The following is a 21,315-nucleotide window of genomic DNA, read 5'->3' as shown; positions in this document are numbered from 1 at the left end:
CAAAGAAACGAGACGAAGAAAAGAAAAGTGTCTCAGAGGATTCGTTCATTTTCCCGGGCGGGCGTAGGAGCGAAGGATGAAATGACACGAATTATAATGAAAGAAAAATATACACGCTGTGATAAGAGAAAGGGAATTGGAAATGTTGATAAAATAGTCTGTGCGAGGCAATATCACAGTCGACTAACGCGACTCGTTCCGGCATACTAAGCGGGAATCGCAAAGTGATTTTTAAAACATCCTGCAGAGAGAATAGGAGGACTCGGGCGAATATCCCGCGGCTTCAAGGCGGATCGAGAGACCGGCGGGAATTTTAACTAACAGCTACGCGTCGGCGAATCGAACGAACGTGAGGTTCGGTAAAATGACGGGGGAAATATTCCGGGAAATTGGAAAATTCAACCGGAAGCATCGAACGACGCTCGTCGCCAGTCAGTCAGCTCAATGTCTACGACCATTTTTACCGCTGCATCCAGCTGTCGACAGCCACGTTTCACCCTCGCTTGACAAAAGGAAAAAATCCTTTTCCCTTTTCACGTAGTGTCTCAAAGCGTCGCGACGCTCCTCGTTTTTCCTCCAATACTCACTCCTTGGCTAGACTAGAGCAAAACATCCGGCGAGAATCGGGTGATTGACCAGACTCGATACCCAAGGCTTCTCTCTCTCTCTCTCTCTCTCTCTTTGTGTCAAACTTTTCCCTCTTCCGGCAGTGACTCTGGGCTCGTACTATACGACACTCTGTGACACCCTTCAGCCGTTTACTCTCGCACACCAGGTTACAACTTCCCATTTATCTTTTTCCCGGTGGACGAGCTTCCGTCCGTTGTACAGTATTTGGGGGTGGTGTATATGTCAGACATCATCGGCGCTTCGGTTTTCAGTAATTCTTACCGATTTGCTTCTTTGAGTCACGTTGTAATAATTTAGGTTGATGAAAAATAAATTGGAAAGAGTTTTATGTCGTACATCAAAATTTTTTATATTTCGTTTCAATTTATTTATCACGATTTTATAACAACAGCCGACTAACGCGTTGTGTATTCGTTTATTCGTTTATCCCTCCATTCCATCATTCACTCATTAAATACGTAAATTGTCGGTCTGAAATTATGTAATGTTAAGATTGTAAATGTAAATCGTCTTTCTTTTGTACAATTGATTCTCTGATTTTTTTTTATTCGCTTTTAAATACTCTCTCATATCAATTTTCATATGTTTGGTAGAAGTTTCGTCGTCTTAATATTAGAATTTTTTTCCTTACAATCGCTTATCCTTTGGTATCTAGTAGCGCAGATCAGTCGACGTGATTATTGACGTGACGCTCGTTCGAAGCGTATATTTATGTTATTTCGTTTTCGAAGATACGTCGCTAAATTTAATGCACTGAGAAAAATTTCATTTGTTACAGTAACTAGAAAAATTGAGTAAAACAGGTATCGTTAAAAGAACTGTTCGAATATTGTTGGAATTACGAAAAACGAGGTACGCCTCGGATTTTGCGCTATCGTCGATACTTTTTTGTTAATTGCAACGCAAAATCAGTTTCTGAGGTTTACTCTACTTTTTTAGTCAAACAAGGCCTTGACGTCAATTTATTGTCGCATAAGCTTTAAATTTTCGCAACAGTTGCAGGAAAATCTAATAACGGTGATCGTGATGAGAAAGCATAGTAACGAATACTAGACTTTCCGGTAACAGCTAGAAAACTAATTTTCATTTTGTACCTCGAACTGTATTTTTCTATTGTGGTAAAAAATAAAAATAGTTAAGGACTGAGCGTTAAGCGGAACTAAAAATGTCAGTGTGTATAATTTCACACTGATTCGATGATTGTTTAACAACTGTCTTGGTTTAACCGTTTTATGTAAGAAAAGTACGATAGTTTGTATCAAGGTTATCATCCACAATATACAATATAATTTTTGAAATTCCCCCCGCGTTTTCGTAAGGGATGTTGGGGCAGGGAGGGGGAGGGATTTTTTCAAGGGTAATTTTGTTCGGCCGGGATCTTTTACGGAGGGGGGGGGGGGGGGGACTTTACGCCGAGGATCTTATTGGACATATTTTGACCGGCCTTCGTTATCAAAATCTGATTACTCAAAAAATACAGAAAAAATTTATACAGGACGAAAATTCAACACGTTATGCTCCGAAAGAGATATTTTGGAAGATAGAAAGAGAGGGATTTTTTCTTCGAAAGGACAGGAGGTTTGAATCTAGGAAGAGGGACACCACGTCATGGAAACTACGAGTCAATTACCACCGAGTACTTGTTTTCATTTTATTCGGGGATATTTAAATCGTTACAACGTAATTGCAGGCACTGAAATATACTGCCCGATATTCTCTCTGTGTAACACGAGATTCTTCAATAATTGTGAACACCCTTCGGAATTGGAGTGTCAAATTGTGTTCGAATATCCTGCGAATATTTTTCGCTAGTGATTCTTCGCTATGCATGTCGATAAAATCTCTTCAGCTGGAATCACAGTAGAGGAACGTGAAACAATTCTAGTTACAAACATACCATCCAACGGGACATCCGATTACCGAGTTGCAAGTTTTTCAGGATTTCAACAACAGCGGTGGTTAATGGACGGTAGTTTTGTATTTTCCGTGTCCGCAAAAAAAAATTTTAAAAAACATCTCGCTCTTTTTTAACATCGCAATTCCAAGGCGACCGCGCACGGAACGGTGTAAATATTTTAACCAACAAAAAATTGAACGGCCAAAGGGAAAACGGGATCGACCGGTTCTAAGGAAGAACAAAAGAAAACGAGAATAGGAGTTCAGCCAACCACATGACACACGCCGAAACGAGTTTCTCGACAAAATGCGAATAGCCCTCGAGCGATTCCGAAGCCGAAGCCGACCAGGATCAAAAAAGGATATGAGAGTTTCGCCGAGCGCCTGACTGCGGATTAAAGAGTATCCGGGAAGAAATCAACGCTTGAACAAACTGGCCGAACGAATTTCGATCACTGTCCCGCTTCAGGCAATGATGCCTTCCATTTTCATTTCGCGCCCTCTCCTTGAGGACGGTGAAAATTGAAATAAAAAAAATACGGGCCTCGTTTCTGCGTCTCAATTTGAATAACCTGCAGCGATTCGTCGCACAGTCGAAACTCTCTTCTTGGGGGGGGGGGGGGGGGGGGGGAAGGATGGAAGTGAATTTTGAACGGAGTTCCCGCAACTGGGTTAGCATTTGAATTTTGAGACGGTCGACGATACTCCGCAGGGGTTCGTCGACGAAACTTTTTGAGGGGGTTGAATCTACACTAGAAGACAGGTGCGAGACTCGATCCGCACCCTCGTAAAGTCGCTAACGTCTAGCGCTTCGCGTCACGTTCGGGGAACCAAAGTTCTTATCTTTAGTCCGATGTCCTCGAGTCACGGCTTATTTCATCCTCCCCCCGTTTATCGTATTTTTACGACACCAAGATTTAACATTTTTGCCCATGTTTTGTTTTTTTTATCGTATTTTGTTTTCTTCTTTTTATTTTAAAAGTCGTCCTGTTGAATTTGGTAGCCTTCGGGTGGTCCTTAAAAAGGTCATTTTTGAATTTCGACCGGAGATTCGATTCAACCCTTTCAAAGGCACATCAAATCTACCGAACGGATTCAGATGAAATTTGATATAGGGGAGTTTTTTGTGTCGCTGATTAGGAATCCGAACTCAGAATGTTTAAGTTCAAAGTGGCGGATTCAACGTGGTGAACCAAAATCCCAAGTCACTTGATATTGCCACCTTGGATGCATCATTTTGAATTTCGTAATTTCGAGTTCAGATTCGTGATCAGTCACCTCGAAAACCCATGAGTACCGAGTCCTATCGAATTCAAATGACTTTTTGGATTCCACTCCGTCATATCGCATCTGCCATTTTGAATTTTGAATTTTTAAGTTCATATTCGTAATCATCGACCCAAAAAATTCTCCCACGCCAAAATCCATCTGAATCCGTTAAATAGATTTGATGTGCCCCCGAAAGGGTTGAATGGAATTTACCCTTTATGGGACACGGGTCAGAGTTGAGATAAAAATCTGTAAAAATTAGGGAATTATTTTCAAATCACCTGAAGCATATTTGGGGGCGAGTCGTATTAATTTAAAAATGACGTTTTTAAGACCATCCTAACGAGCCTGTTAGTCACGAGCCTGAACTTTATCGCAATTTCTTGCCACGCGAATTCAAAACGGTAGAATCAACTCTGCAGAAAAAACTAGTGCAAACATTTTGAAAATTCATTGATTTCTATTATAACTAGTAATATCCTGCTGATTTTTGGTGTCGGAACGTCGAAAGCTGCTTTATTTCCATACGTATTGGAAAGTGGTTTCACGTCGAAATCTGCTGAATACACGAACAGTTGAAAGTTTGTAAGATTTTTCACTGATCATTAAACGAGTGTCCCACAAGCCAATTAAGCGTCACAGTTATTTCACGATGTAACAAAAATGGACTTTTGTTCCTCCGTAATGATGTCCCATGACGCTGTCACGCGCAGAGTTGAATTGTTCCGCGTGGAAAGCCGCCCTGAGCGTGCTCAATGCACCGGGGTCAATAATCGTTTTTGACGGTTAACGGTGGCGTGGTTTTCACCCGAGTCCTTTATCGGCCACTAAACTCTATCTGATTACGGCTGCGTGAATGCCCGTCATCGGGCAGAGTGAATAAGCGAGGAAAATTGGGGGCTTGGTGGACGGCTAAACCGATCGAGCCCGGACTCGACAAAATTCTCGCAATGTAATACGCGGCGTGTTTTACGCGAGATTTTAAAGCTCGCGAGTCTTCGAGCCTCGGAGAAGCAACCGCGTAAAAAAGCAAACACCCGGGCATGGAATTCGCTATTTCCTAAGGAATCCTAGGGCGATGGGTTCACGGTGGCTACGCTGCGCATCACGTACGAAACTTATTGTTAGGTATATAGACCGATTATTCCGCACTCGACGCTGCGGCCGCGACGCACGTGCCCCGATACAATCGATACTTCTTCTCCTACCGAGGCTGCTGCGGCAAAGAGCTTTTTCCTCTCCCTCTCCCAACTCCCTCCCATACTCGATATTCCCTTGACCCGGGACTAGGTGAGCTAGTTAAACCCCGTTTTTTGTCATTGGTTATGAGATTGCGGGAATTGTGTGCGAGCTTGAAGGGGGTGGGGGGTACAGCCTGGATGGTCTAGAATCATACCTGTTTTGAGGAGTTTTGTTTTTTTTTTTCCTCCAAAGAAAATGAAAACACTCGAAGCAATTTGAGTTTGGCCGAGTCTCGCTTCACAGTCACGAGTCATTCTTCCTCTCTCTTATCTAACAGAGTCTCCATTTCACTCGACCTGACTATCGCCTTCTAATCCCCGAACTCTGATCATGCACTCTGCTTTCTGCACTCACTCAGGCTTCGTTCTTGAACTCAAATTGTTTTAACTTTTCGTTTTCGTTGAAAATAAAAAAAAAATTCCACCCCCCCTCCTTTAACGCCCGAGCACCGTGAATCTAAACACAATAGTTGAAACAAAAAAGAAAAAAGAAAAAAATGACAGAAAACATAGAAGACGATGAATAAACAAACGCGAACACGATGAAGCCGTAATCTAAATCGCTGTTATCAAAAACCTTCGCCTTTCATGGAAAGGGTTTCATCAATTTCCGCCCTTTCTTCCGACTTGTTTTCTTCCCCTCCCCTCTCTTATTCTTCGCTTTTACGGCTTCTGTTCTTATACATCGACGACAGCTTTGTGATCGGGCACGGCAGTCCTCACGTATCTGGAAATTGAAAAGTGGACGAAATTCTCGAGTCAAAAGTGTCGGGTGGAGGGGGTAACAAGGGTCCTGGGATCGGACGATTGTATGGGTCCTTTGAAAGAATGAAAGGGGAAAATACCCCCTTTCATATCATTAGGAGGACGAAAAGGGACCGAAGTGGGAACCCGGTGTGTGTGTACAGCGTGATTTCGAGGACTCTTTTGAGGCCTCTGATCTTTCGACAAAAGCTTTTGCGGATACTTTTATTATTCTTTCAGATCGCAGAAGATGAACCCTTGGATGTAGGTACCTATACATTTTCCAAGTTTATTCATCGCTGGCTACGGAATGCTGGAATGGAAAAACTGTCGGAAAAATAAAAGAAAACGAAAGTATATCCCTTCACCAACCCGCAAACCACAGATTCGAGAACTTTTCAGTCTCGAGAGTTGCCCGGAGTTTTCTTCTCTTCTACCGGAAAGAGCTTCGAGACGTAAAACGTAAAGTAGCAAACCCAACTTTTCTACCGTAAATGTTGGTAACTATCTTGGTAGGCGAATCTTTCCTTAAGAACAAACCGAAACCGCAACTAAAAAATAGACAACGAATTTTTTAAACCTTAACGTACGATTCGTGTGTACGAAATAATTTAGTCCGTTTTAAATATTCAGTTATAACAGAACCAATACGGTAGTTTGCTTCCTCTCACGAGGAATCAAGTCATCTAAAGTAGTTTTTTCAAGTTTCCTGGTTGACCAAAAAATTTTAAATAATGCAGTTTCCGAATTGAACGTGAACGTGATTTCAAACCCGATATGATTCGAAAAAACGAAACCAGGCTAAAGCTGCTCTTTGCTTTTCGAGGATGTCTAAAAATTGTTTGCAAAGGCTTTTTAAAAGACCACCAGCCAGTCTCGTTCGGTCCGAAGCCGGCTCGTGTAGCCGAGGATTTCCATTAACCACTTAACTATAATTATCCCAGCGAAAGCGAACGTCGGTGCCAAAGTGACGCCGAGCGAAAAGCTTAACCGCAGCTTTCGAGCAGCCAGGGTGTCCGAAATCACTGGTTTAGCCGTTAAAAGCAGGCCGAAAAATAGCGGGAAAATTTATGCAAGACCGTCGAAGGAGGTTTAATTAACGAAGGCTGCTTTTGACGTGTGCGGTGCATTCGATTAACGAGGTTTACCGAACGTCAAGGTGCGGGGGGAGAAAAAAAAAAATGACGCCAAACTCGACAGGGCCTGTGAGAAAAAGATTACATCGACAGCCGACAACACGGGCCTAAATGTGAAGAATTTTTTTAACGTTTTTCTCATTCTAATGGCTACTATCTTTTATTTCACGAGTCGTGAGGTTAGAAAGGTCCGGATTTTCTTTCCGTAACATCTGATTTTTATATAAAACAATAGAAAAAAAGAAACGTTCATTGTGTATTTTTTGGAAATGAAATCAATTTATTGAGTTGAAAATATATTTATCCAAACACTTACATTGAAAATATCAATTACAATTGTTACGTTACGATTTTTCTCACTGATATCTTTTGCGTTTTTCCGTACAATTACGCTTGGGGGTGAGTTTTTATGGACTTTATCTACGATATCACGTTTTAATAATAACCAACAGTAATCAGTCATCGTATTTACATTCCATCTACCTTTCTATCTTGTTTCCACAGTTTTAACATCTTGATGGAATCGTTCTCCTTGTCCTTCAATAAAATTATCAAGATTTTCGGCAAAATAATCCAGATGCGAATCTAAGAACTGGTGCTTTATACTCATATCAGATTCTAATTTTTTATATTTACCAAATAACGTTGCCAGCATGTTTTTATAATATGGATGTTTGCGATCGACCAAAAAATTATGTACAAAATTTTTGAACGCAGGCCAAGCTTCTGATTCAGATATATTGATTTTATTAAAAACCTCATGCGATACGATAAAATGAATAATGAATTCGTAATGAGTGTTACCGAATTAGTAAAAAAATAGTCAACAACATTTTAGAAAATAAAAATTGTGTCGGTTTGTGTAATCGGACGGGGTTCAAGTCCTTTGAATAAATATTATTGACAAGAAGTTTCGTCAAAAGTTTGCGCGAATTTACGTTAATGAAACGTCGACGCTGCGAGTGACAAAACTCTCGTTTTTTGCGATCGCTAGTGTTTTTTTGTTTTTTTTTTTTCGCGACCAACTTTTCATCAAGACAAAAGCGAGAGTGAGATGACGGGAGAGAGGCGAGGAAAATTCACCGACTGTTATCACGTAACGCAGACTTTCTATTTACGAACATCCTCGCCCTCGTCGCGTCTCTTGCGTAAAGAATTTTGCCGGAATTTATATTCATCCTCTGGTGTAAGTGAAAGTTATTGCCGAGGTTGATTACGCCTGGCACTAACTGAATTGAAATTCTACCTCATATTCCATTTCCACATCTGGCAAAACGCCACTCGCAGAGTTTTTCACTTAACTTTAGTCACTGCGCGCGGCTATCGCGTCTTTGAAAAACTTGAATCTCCGCTTTTTAACGCTAGTTTAAATCCACGAATCTACCATTTCGCACAGATATCACATATCCGCATTTTGCGTCCCACCGCTGTCACCAATTATCGGTAAATTATTTGCGAGCGATCTCGAGAACAGATGTAACTCAAATTCAGGTCTCGTCTCTGCATCTCCGAAGCAATGCCAAGGAGACCAGTATTATTATTTTATTCAGAATTGATTATCTTGATGTAATTCAAGTCCGGGCCGAGAGAAAAAAAAATGTCTCGGAGCCGGTTTAAAAGAGAGTGAAAAATGTATTAGTGAATCGATTCGTTAAATGAAGCGAATTTTCATTACCTGACGTTGTGATATCGATTTATTAAGCCGTTGTTTATCCCTCGTATTTGTCTTTGATTATTAATGCTCCATCTTGTTGTTTGCGAATTTTCTCTGCTTAATTAACCAGGATGCTTCTTGACACGAATTTAAGTTAAGCGTAAATAGCCTTGGCTGGTGCTCGGATGATTAACCGATGAGAAGTTTCCGCGCTCGTTGTTGTTGTTGTTATTGAAAATAAGGATCCAATTTATATTTAATGAGATTCAACCAGAGATGTTCGTATTTGAAACTAAACTATTGCAGTCAGGCTTCAGGTTTGCATTTCTCCACGTCACTATAAATGTCAGCTGCGATGCAAACTTCACTCGTAAACGGCGATCGCTCTTCGCCCTTTGACATCCATTCTAGTGACGAACTTTGAGCGAACTCGCAGTTTTGAGCGAACCACGCGACAGAGAAACGAACAAGTCTATTTAAGCTGCGCCGAAGCTTCGATTGCTGGTCCAGCAGATTCCAGAAATAAAATCACTGATCGGTAGAATTCTGGATCAGCTTGAATCTGGGGAAAAAGCACAATCATTTTTCGCAGTTTTCATTTTAGATCGGAATTGTTTCTTGAGAGAACTTTGTACTTATTTATAAAAAGACAGAATTATAAAATAAATAAAATGTCCATCTTTTTCATAACTACAAATTTGTACATTTCTTTCGGCAAATGTTTCTTCAGTCTATCCTATAGAATTGTGCAAGTCATCTTGCATAGCTTTTTTTCGTTTTTGTTTTTTTTTCACAAATTCACACGTTTCACAGAAAGCGAAGAATTTTGGGCCAAGAATAATTGCCTAGAAATTTGTGCGAAAAGATACAGCATCCAAGGTTTCAAGTTATCTATTGAAATTTAACTTAGCTTTCAGATGTTTCGTCACAGTTACCAGATTCTTGTACATAATCTCAAAGACTGATTCTCCCGGCTTCGTTCATCGTTGTATAATGATTAGTCGGTACAAAGACACTTTATTAATTATCGGATTAGCGAAGTTGTAGCCACTTTATATCGAAGTAAATAACTAAAGCTCATTAAAAGTCCTCAGGTGATTCCGTTGATGTTGAAATTTTGCTTCCTCGCAAAATAATAAGCAACGATATCCTTGAAAAGCCGGTTCGTCATCAAAGCATCTCGTGAACTATTATAGAAGGAATGATTTCCGTGCCGGATATCCACGTGACAGACAAACACGACGAATGAATAATCTTCACGCTCAGTTTCATTTCCGTTGTGTCGAATGAACCGCTGAAGATCAGGGGCTGATATTTCCGCGTAATAAGAGCCGGTGAACCACCCCCACCCCCTAAATTTTCAACCATTGTGTACGTTCATCCCTGAAATAACACAGGGATCTCGACAGCGGCCGCGTCTTTCAACCGCAACGGGGTTATCAAGTCGACGTGATTCTAATAATTAACGACGCGTGAGCTGTGGGTATAAAATGTCCGCAAGGTCGAAAGTTCAAAAGACACGGTGCCGCCGGGTCTTCCTGTGGGAAACGAGTTCCCTCTTGAACACGGCATTGTCAACGGCGTGTCTCGGTACCGGAAGCTTCATTGTGGCACGTGCCGCGGTCCGATCTCGCTTCCGGTTTTCGTTCCCCACCCTTGCCAGTCGCCGGGATGGGAATTAGAAACAGGGTGATATTCTATAAGGCGTTCGAAATTAGAGGTCCGAGAGGTACTCTCGAAGGTCGCTTACCATTGGCTGAGGGATTGAATTTCGGTTGGAATCGAGAGAGACATTCTCGCGGGCGAGAATCGTAGCCATGGAAACGCGCGTCTCGCCGTGTCTCGTTTCTCGGATGGATCAACACACCCCGGGGGAAGGAAAACAGACGTATATAAATATAATTTATTCGAAACGTTGCGAAAGCGCGATCAACAAACAATTGGGCGTGTGATTAATATCGTGTCTCGATCCATCGTCGAACGAGATATTTTACCCAGATTCTTCGGTCTGCTCTCACTGCCCGTTTACCCTATAAAAGATGAAGAATGAATTCACCTTTTTCTGCATAATACTAACGGAGAAAGCGAGAATGTCTTTAGACCCTAGGATGAAATATTTTCCAAATGTTTTCCGTCCTCGAAGAGAATGGCGAGTAGACGGCAGTCCAAATTTGGTAGATGGTGAGAGGGATGAACGGATGTTTTCTCTTGGGTTTGTTCTTTTTTTTTCCTCTTTGCACGTCCTTTTTTCCACCCATACATGGACCGTGATTTATAGAAGGAGTTTGCCGGTTCTTCTCTTCCTCTCTCTCTCTCTTTCTCTCTCTTTTTCGACGTTTTCTTCTGCACGTCAAAACTTCCCGAATGCGTCTCATCGCCAGACTCTTGAATGGGTATATTTCCAGGAACGGTTAAGTGCCCCCGAAGGTCGTTAGATTCAAGAATGTTCCACTTGTCTCTGTTTCTCTCTCTCTCTGTCTTTTACAACTTTCACTCTCTTTCAAACAATGCTCAGAATCGCTCACATCATCGAGAATACAATAAAGTCCCCCGAAAGGCACTGAAACATGTAAAATTCCTCTAACGTACATTCAAGAAATGGGTACAGATAGTGATCATTGGCCTGAGGTTTATGGATAGAGAGAAAATTGAAAAAAAAAACCATATGAAAAAGTAATCGAGAACACGGACCTTGGTATAACGGTTGTTCTATAATGGCTATTGCGTAATCTCCGCAGGTTAGAATGTCGGCCAGTCTAACGAGCACATTGTGGCCACAATGAGGCTGGCAGAGTATAAACGGTACGATGCATACTTGTTGCTTAAAATGCGGTTACAACCATATTCAGAATGGCGAACCACCTCGACGGTTCGTTGCCCATTTTATCCGCGGCTACATGAAAAGCACATTGGGATTTCTCGACCTGTTATCCCGTAGGCATATCTTTCAACGGACGTTATAAAACCGGGTTGAAAGTCACAAGCTGTTCATTAGTTGTCTTTGTTTAAAAAACCAAAAAAAAAACTAGGAAAACGGTCAGAACAAGTTCGATTGCTTATTGTAAGAAGAGAGAATTCGATCGGGAACTCTAACAGTCTCTGTCGAACTTTAAAATATCAAACGAGATGAATTTTTCACTACAATACGAAATGTGAAGTGTGTTCAGAAAATTAGGAGAATTTTGTAATTTTGCGTGTTGCATTAATTCTCTGATTCATTTTCGAAATCGTCGATTCTATCAAAACAGATGTAACCTTTTTGACAGCTGACAAAAGACTAAATATCCAATACGGCTAACACAGTACAGCAACTTTTCAGACAAGCTTACCAACATAACAATGAAAAAATTGCGCGAACCAGACTAATGCAACACGCATAATTACAAAATTATTGTTATTTTTTTAACACACATCGCGGATGTGGTACCGATGAATCAGGACACTCACGAATCCATAGATGTAAGTGTTCCAGTCTTGAACTTGTTGGCTACCCGTCCCTAATCAACGAACCAGGAATCCCACGTCGACGACTAATTCCTACCGTTGCACTCCACGGTGAAAAGACAGCAGGAAGCTGAAGAAGTCACGAGCGACCGTCGGCAGTGAAACGGAGTCGTTGAGAGAGGAGAGTCATTTAGAGTAACTGCATTCACGGGTGGCCTGACCTTAATAATGGCTATTGCATTTCTCGAGGAATGCGATTGCCACTGCGGTAGCAGTAGCTTTTGTTTTTCACGCTTGTCACAGTCACGTCGTCATCGGATATCTCAGTCCGGAGCCTTGCTTCGCCGACCGAGTTCCAGGCTAGCGATGCTTCGAGTTCCCTTCAGCTCTCAGTCTCTTTTTTCGTCGTCGTCTCCTCTCTTCTTCTTCTTCGGAGAGACCTTTCGCGCACCGTTTCATTTTAATAAAGCTTTCAACTTATTTGACAGCGCGTCCCGTCCTCCCTCCCACTCTGCTTTTCCCTTTGGCCATTTCACGTGGCAATTCTCCCCACCGCGACGGTTCAGACGTTCATTTACCCTGCGCAGACTGTCAGAAGTAATGTTGCCAAAATAATTTTCCATCTCGAGGATTCTCGCCTGCAGGCTATCCTTGTTCCCTCTGTATATGTATGTATATATTATCACAGCCTTGTGCTTCCATCCTCGAGACGTTGGGCCTCCTTGTTTTTCCAAGACCAAGAAATTTAGATAACCCTACTCGCATTTGCATCTTAATCGCAACCCCCAAGCCTTCTCATTCCGTTCCAACTCTCATCCCCCGGAGTTCCAATGACGCGGTGAAACTTTCCAACAAAATTCTGAACACCCCGGGCGTATTTCCGGCTATACGGATACCCGTCATTCACTTCGGCAAACTGACCATCGTCCCGAGATTTCACCGCGGCTCCAGGCCGTTCCAGAGTTCAGATTAGCCGCTCGTTCTGCTCACCGATTACTCGGGGTATCGCAAGTTTTGATCAAATGCAACCTGACCGACCATCTTTGACCGATTAACCTCGAGCGGTGCGCTGAGGTTCAACAGAATCTCACCAACTAGCTACGGTACTTCCGTCTTACAGCTTCTCCCGACCTGCAATGCCGGATAATTCTACCGGCCTACTCACTGCCCCGAGTGGCTTGATGTTACTTCAGGCAACTTCGTTCTCTGCCATTCGCCGGTTCGAATCAACGAAGAGGGAGTCAGGGAGTCCATTGCAATCTTAGTGATCAGGAATTCGTCTTTTGAGGTCTCATAAGTATAACGAACAATATTATTATACTATGACCATATACACACTGGAAATAAAAAGTCTTTTGCTGATCTATCTGTTCAACTGTGCAATCAAAGTCTCTAAATTTAACAATTATTCAAGAAAATAAGTCACACAGTTTATGTTCAGCGGTGTTTTTGGGTTCTTTAAAAAGACACCTTCAAATCCCGTCAACTTTTAACATCGCTTTTCAAACTTCTGTTTGATTTTAACCTCGCACGATTTGGTAATACCGTGATTTGGGAATTCCGGTGATGATTCAGAATCCCGAGTGAGAAATCCATCTACTATCGGCTGAATCTCTCTCTCTCTCTCTCTCTCTGTCTTACTCTTTCGACTAGAGATTTACACCAAAGTTAAACTTTTCTGCGAGTCCTTAGAAAGTTTGGCACGTGTGGATGAGGATCGAGGGTGGCGTCGAAGAGAGGTGAGGTGGGCCGGAAAACGAGATTTGTTCGAACGCTGGGTGTAATTGGGGTAAGCATTTCTACCCTCCTTGGAGAGGACTTGTGCTAGGGGTAAGGGATCGAGGTGAGAAAAAAGGGTATGCGAGTCGATGAAGGAATCGAGTCGGCGCGAACAAATTCTCATTTTGTAGTTTGCTGGGGAAAATTTGGGTTATATTAGTCTCGATAGACAAATGATGTTCGTTTGTCGAATCCGGGCCAACCCCCAACGGTCCCCTTATTTCCTTCCACTCTTCATCCAACCTTTTCACCTTCCACGACTCTCCGTACCTCGTTGCTGACGGGCCATTGTTTCTTTTCGCCGACGCCGGGTAGTTACTGTACTTTCAACATCAAACGACATTCCGACGTTATAATTACTGCACTGTACAACGAGGGGCAAGAATTAACGAGAGGGACGGGGTGGCCACTCTGTTCCACGGGGCTTTGCTTTTGCCGCTACCTGGTAATTGCTCCCCCGGTGCTCGATCGCCCTCCTCATCTCCTGCCATACTCTGGGCACTTACGGCTCTCCGCGGATGTCAAAAATCACCCAAGTTTCATTCAACAACTATTAATCAGCGTGTTGTTGCCTGCCTCACGACGTCGCTTGAAATGCTCCGTTTGGCACATTACCGTTGCGAATTAATCCAGTGCAGGTTTTATACGAAACGAAAAAAAAAGAAAAAAACTTTCACGTATCCACGAGTGATTTAACCAATCCATTGCTATATTTTTTAAATACACGGCGTACATGTTCTCAGCCATTTTATGTTCGCACAAGTGATCATTAATTTCTTTGGATCGAAAAATGAATTGGTGTGAACGACTCAGGATCATGGCAACTGAGTAGATTTTTAGAGAGGTAAAATATGATTCTAAGAAAAAGCTGATCGCTGAATAATTTCGACTTTGAAAAATTCTCGCTGAGCTTGAACACGGTTTGTTTTTCCATTTATATCGAGATACCTCTTAATTTTTTGACAAACATCCGTGAAAAATGGAAATGTAGAAGGGAACAGAGACCGAAGAAATTTGTCGTTTCCCGAATCTGAAAGTGACTTTTGGGTCGTTGGCGGGCGAGTCAGGTTTGTAGGCGCAATAATTACGGAATCCGTTTGCGAGGGTAGAATTCATCTTCACACCGCGTGTAGAAGACGTTGGTAAGCTTTGTCAAAGCTCTGAATGTTGAATAATTAATTTTGAAACGTCGTTTTTCATTTCGTATAATTTTAATACCGGGCCGAATGAAATGTCCATGTTTTACGCAACCCTCTTCACCCCCTCCATCCACCCCCAAGCAATAAAAGCCTCGAGGGGGCGTGGAAACTCGACGATTTGAAAATTAAGAAACGGTCACGTCTCGGTTTAAAATCTCTCGTTCGCGTGTCTCGCCACGCGTTCCCCTCAATGAATCCCCACCACCCCCCACCCCACTCTTTCGACCCCTCATCTCCCCAAGAGCAGGGAATTAAATCTCGATTCACACAATGCCGGGGATAAATATACGGGGTTGGTGTCCAAACCTCTGGGGCACAAGAAAGTACACCGAAACAAAATAGTCGTATTTATATACACAGAGGCAGCTGAGAAAGCGAGCTTATTATTTCGGCTCGCTGTTTGTATTTGAAAAGGAATGAAAAAAAAAAAAAAAATCAAAAACAACACGATACCGCAGAAGAAGACGAAGAAAAAGTAAAACAAGTAGAAGGACCAGGGAATAGAGAAAAAGAATACGTCGACTCAATACCGCGGTAATAGTGACCGAAGATCGAAAATGTGCTGCTGGTACAGGTTTCGATTTCGGCGAACGTCGGGATGCGCAAAATATTGCGAAAGAGGCGGGCCTTTCGATCCGCCGCGGTTCAGCCGCTCCCGCTTTCCGCCATTCTTGACTTATCGGTTGCGGTAGCGGCAAAAAGCTGGCTGCATTTTTTGCCACCGGTGATCCTCCGGCATCGAAGTTTCTTCTCTCTTTCACCGCAAAGTGGAGGGGTGCCGTTTCCCTTAACTTTTTTGGTTTTTCCGTAGAGTTTTCATCCATGTGCCATTGCGGGTGATTGGCGCTATTTATTATTATTATTGTTAATATTATTATTGGCTTTTAAAATTTATTCATTCCTTTTTCTTCCGTTTTTCTGGTCGTTATTGCAGCCAAGGTTTTAGACGCGTGTGTGGCAATTTCTGTGCATCGCACGGATTCTCCACCACGCGAGCTTGATACTTTTTATCGCAAGCGTTCGCTCCTAATTGTATCACTTTACTCCGAGCTCTGAATTCGGGTTTGATAAACGGGAATCGGCGCTGAGATAACCCGGCAAACTAGCGGATATTAATTACCTTGTATTCTGTACGCATTTATCCACGTGAAATTTGATTTACATCCAACGGCGGAGGGGTTGGTAATCAGATCGTGTGTTTCTTTCAACCGTTCAGTTATTCAATGATTACTTTCTTTCAATCCCAAAAGTCTGGTCGTCGGTGAATAGAAACAAAAAAAAAAAAAAAAAAACCAATTTCATTGTATAAAACATTCGTTTTAATTTTCTTTTACAACATCAGAATACGATTTATTTATTGTTCGAAAAAAATCTAAAAATATGAGATTAAATTGCGTCTCACTTGAAGGAAATGTGCAGTATAGATTATATTACGAATACCTTCCGGGGATCGCTATTGAAGCAAATATTTTTTTTAACATTATTCACAAAACCGAGTGCACGGAATAAGCGAAAGCTGAGCCTTCCCCGATATATCGCAGCTCTGATTTCGCCGGGAGCAGAAGATCCGGGTAATAAGTCATCAGAGGTTCGAGTCGGCAGGAAGAGGGGATAATCGGTCATCCAGTCAATTAGACAGAAGATCCGCGGATTCGGTGAAACACCGCCGTCGTTGCAAATAATTATGGGGCATTGTCATCGAGTCGTTTCAAGTCCGTTAATCTCGACTTCTGTATAGCCGCGTGTAATTGCGGCCGCAGTGGTTCGAAACGATTTTCAACAATTTTTTTCTCCGTTTTTTATGCCGTTTTCCGTAATTTTTTTTTTTTTTTTTTTATGACATCGTACGATTCGCTCGGTGCTGCAAGTATTAAACGCTGAACCATCCAGCAACGGAGAGATAAATTTATCGTAATAAATTGTACGAAACACGGTTCCGAGATTATTAATAAAGCTGTTTATTATAATAATAAGGCAATGTATAATACTTACCGTTTAATCTGTCATCTCCCGCTGGATAAAGCTTGGCATATTATACTAAGCATCTTTGTCATTACCACAAAGTATATTTTTTACTCACTTTATTTCCCACTAATTTTCCCCTGTTTTTTAAATTCATTTATTTATTCGTTCTACTTTATTTCCTTTAATTTTATTTAGCACACTTGACAACGATAAGCTAATGAATCATTCATTTAACCTTTCATCACTCCAGCTGTTGACATTATCACCCTTATTTTACACTCACTATTCATTGGTTAAAATATTTTGTTATAAATCCGTTTTTCCTTCTTCGATGAAAATTCCGCTATCGTGTTTTTCTTTAACAACTTGGAAAATTTCAGTTCAAAATATGTTTCCAGCATCTACAGCTTGAGCTGGATCATATTTCTATAGCGAAACGGTTATCTCGCAAGCTCTTGATAGTTTCTCATGTTACCAAAGATTTTCTCACGAGGTCAGAATTCGCACACTGTGAAATATTTATCCTAGAATTTTCGCTTCGCTTTTGACAACTGTTGTAACTTCTCACTCCTCAATCCTCAGTTTTCCCTATTCAATTGACGAAGAAGCTTCGTCCTACACCGGTTGCCGAAATTTCGTGACCGAAAGCTCGATCCACGATGTTGGTAAACGGGGCGATAACTCTGGCTCGAAACAGCCGTCTCATGTTTGTTTCGACGTTCTCAAGTTTCGTCGCGGAAGCATAAAACCGCGTTTTGCATTTTGAGCGATCACCTCAGAGTCGCCGTGACGCGTTAAAGCGCAGCACATCGAATCAAACTAAACGATTACCAATTGACCCGCTGCACTCTTGGCTCCGCAACCACATCGCAAAGTAGCACCTGGAGTCCAAAATCCCGTCAACTCGTCTATCCTTCGTCCGTAAGATGACGAAGTAAGGGATGAAGATAACGACACTCGAACATTGGTTGTCACTACGATTTTTTCACCGATTTCTGAACCGCCGTTTGATCAATTATTTTCCTCGAGCTTTGAAACGCGATTCGGAGCAAGGCTGATCAGTCTGTCGAATAAAAAACCGCACCACTCTCCGATTCGCGTTTTTCGCACGGAAATCCGACGTAGAACTCGCGGGGCACGCGGACCGACTACGAAACCCGCGCCCGATGCTCTCGGGATGAACTTGGACACGGGAATGAACTGGAGCGCCTGCTGTCGCCAGAGAGGGGCGAAGACTCGACTCGACTCGACTCGACTCGACTCGGTTGCGCGGGTCGATCGCACGGGTTACACTTCGCCGAGACGCGGTCCAGGGATGCTGCGACTCGTCATCAGAGCGCGCAACCTTAGCCATGTTCGCCGCCTACTTTGGTTACCGGATTTCGAACCCATCCTCGAATTGCCCTGATCCAGACGCGGGGCTTCCGAAAAAGCCGACGAACGTGGAGCAGCGAAGCCCCGTGCGGAGGGGAGCTCAAACCTGGAAAATAAAATGATAGGACTTGATGGATTTTTCAGGTTTCATCCACTCTCAAAAGATCGGTTAGAGTGCTTTCGCGATTTGGCGAACGCGAGGTTTTCTTTTGGATACCGAAAGCTGCTGTCTCTAAAGTTGGTAATCTAGCCTTGCTGTGAGAGAGCCCAAAGAGCTTTGCTTTTATCGAATCACCCCGCGCAAGCTCAGCGCAGCTGGTCGACCGTCCTACCAACCAGACTAAAGGATACCGCCAAGCTATCGATTCGGGCCTGCCAACTGAGGGGATTGTCGATTCGGTTATTTCCAACACGCCTAGGGAATTCCGTAGTTATCGTGGTGCTGGTGTCGCAACGCGCAGTTTTCAAAACCGCTGAATGGAAACTTCTGACATTACGTTGGGATAAACTACTCGATTACTTGATCGACTATGCCAGGAAGTGTCTTGAATTTTCTTAAGCTCTGGTTTCACTTGTTACTGTTAAATTTAAAATCTTCAAATCTAGTTTTACTCTTCTACTCCGTTTATCATCGCGTAAGGCACTCCAGAATACAATGACGGAGATACTTAAGAAATTTTTTAATCACTCGTGACTGGGCTTACCGTGATTAGAATTTGCGAGGTTGAATCGCGTTGACTTTCATAAGTTTGCGGAAGTGGAAGCATTTTCATGGTTATATACCTGCCCGCGGAACACGGCGGCGGTATTTCAAAGGTATGAAAATGAAGGATAGACCCGGGAAAAATTCAATTTCGTTCGTAAGACACAACCGAGAAATTGACTTCCTCCCTGCAGGTTGGATGAGCATGCACACGACGTTGCAAGACAGCTGAACGAACGGCTGCCGCAGGATGAAAATATTCCCTTGATATTCCCCTGACGACTTGGGTAGATCGGTAAATTTTTATTGCTTGTGTCAGAAGATTTGCGATCTTCTGTTCAACACAGAAGTTCAATTCAATTTCGCAGATTGATGCGTTACAACGCGAGTAATAATCTATCCAAAAAATTCCACTTCGAGGCAAATTGTCTTCCGTAATACAAGCAATTTTTTTTACCTCGGGGAAAGACGCAAGCCTATACAGTCTAAAACCGGGACAGATTTCATTGAAACGTTTGGAAAGTTGCAGATCGAGCATTTTTTGCTGGCAGAATGCTGCCTCGTAATCCGAAGCGTTCCGATTCTACCATTCGTGACAATAGCGAGAGGCGTTGAAGGATATTGAAAAGTTAGTCTGGAACGTCAAATGAGTCGCGACTCTCACTCCCTGACGGTGTTTCTAATTTTCGCTATCTAGTCTCAGTCCGGATTTGTGATTAATTATTTTCTGCGATCTGGCTTATCTCACGTTCATTTGGTACAGCTCGGTTTCATTCTGCGTAGGTGGGCTGTTTGAGTAGGAGTCTTTGCGTGGGTAGAAGGAAGAATTAATTATATTCTAAAGAAATCGCTCGAAGGTCGATGAAAAAGAAAACCTAATAAGCACCGAGCGTCAAACGCCGAGCCCGTGAGCGGCGCAAGAAGCGTAAGACCTCGCGGATGGGGACAGTAATTCCGTCCTCCCACTCTTCAACCCTGTGTTCTCATCCCCTTTCTCCTACCTCGTCCGGAGATTCAAGAAAGTGAGCAAGTCTCGTCTCCTCATCTCTACTGGCATCAGGATCGTGCTCGAGGAGGACAGTTTCATTTTGTTATCCCCTGCAACGGCGAATGTGAAAATCAACTTCACGAGGAATCAAGTTCGTGATCGCTCTCGAAGTCACACGTCTTCGATTAGCCGCAAGGCATCGGTTCTCACACGCGAAAGTTAAGAACGAAAAATAAAAAACAAACCGCTGATTTAAACAACAGCAAATGAAGTTCGCATTGAGAATCTCAAGAGCTGTGAGCTCCGTCCAACCGCTGTCACCAAAACTCCAGTACCTGGATAAACGGCAAGTCCGCACTCTGCACTCGAGGATACTGACTCCTGGATCGTGCCGGGGTCCCATACCTGTGCAGCATAATAATTTTGCATGAGGGTCGTGTCGTAAAATACCCCTAGCAATTGGATTATCCTAGGTGCACGATAGTTTATAGTAAATTGAAGCAAACTGCAGCCTCATGCTGTTCACGTAACGGCAAGATTCCACTTGGCTCAAGTACGTATATGTGGACTATAAAACCGCGGGTCCGCGACAGTCGACGGTTAGCTCGGTGGTCAGGTATCGAAACGCGCCTGCGTTTGCTACCCACACGCCTCGATTCCTCCAAAACCACCGCCATTTTTTGTCGCTGCGGAGTTCTCTGGCAAAGTCCCGATAAACTTGGAATCACGCGGTACTGAGTACATCAAGATTAGCCCCGGGTAAAAACTTCCGAAGGATTCAGAAACTTGCTCTGTATTCTGCAGGTCACTGATTTCTTTTGAGAGTTAAGGGTATCTTTCAGAATAATTACGTAAGAGTTGCGGTAGATTTGTGGTAGCTGCTGAAATAATTTGATAGAATCCTGAATTTGTGGGAAAGGAGGAAATGTTTTGAACTGATCCTTGTAACTGTAATCAAGTACGCAAATATTTGTACAAAGCCGTTTCGTCGTGTTCCAAAATCTCGCGAATTCTCATAACCCGGGAAATTATCATGAAAGTTCATTTCCAACCACGATGCATTGGTCGGTATTCTGTTGTAGCGATAATTAGCGCAGTTTCGAATCCCTTCAACCTTCCGCTCTACCCTTCTATTCACATTTTGCTCAACGGAAAACAGAGAACGACGACTTGTTACCGCTTGAGCAATCACCGTACGTCTGTCTACATTGGACAGAACTGCGCGTGCATGCATTTCACGGTGTTCCTACCGCCGAGCCACTTCGTGAAGCCAACGCTAATTGAACCCGGACG

The 21,315-nt window shown here is 42.8% G+C and overlaps 1 protein-coding gene across 1 annotated transcript in view; it reads right to left on the bottom strand.

Annotated features, from left to right (window-relative positions):
- Positions 1–18,130, bottom strand: part of LOC107221602 (neuroligin-4, X-linked) — a 255,690-nt gene extending 237,560 nt beyond the window's left edge. The window contains exon 1 of the mRNA XM_046733769.1: positions 16,985–18,130. The gene's annotated coding sequence lies outside the window, so the exon portion shown is untranslated. The remainder of the gene's footprint in view (positions 1–16,984) is intronic.
- Between the last annotated feature and the right edge of the window lie 3,185 nt (positions 18,131–21,315).

The sequence above is a fragment of the Neodiprion lecontei genome, chromosome 3, assembly GCF_021901455.1.
Source record: "Neodiprion lecontei isolate iyNeoLeco1 chromosome 3, iyNeoLeco1.1, whole genome shotgun sequence".
NCBI lineage: Eukaryota > Metazoa > Arthropoda > Insecta > Hymenoptera > Diprionidae > Neodiprion > Neodiprion lecontei.
This window is presented reverse-complemented; position numbering and strand designations above follow the sequence as displayed.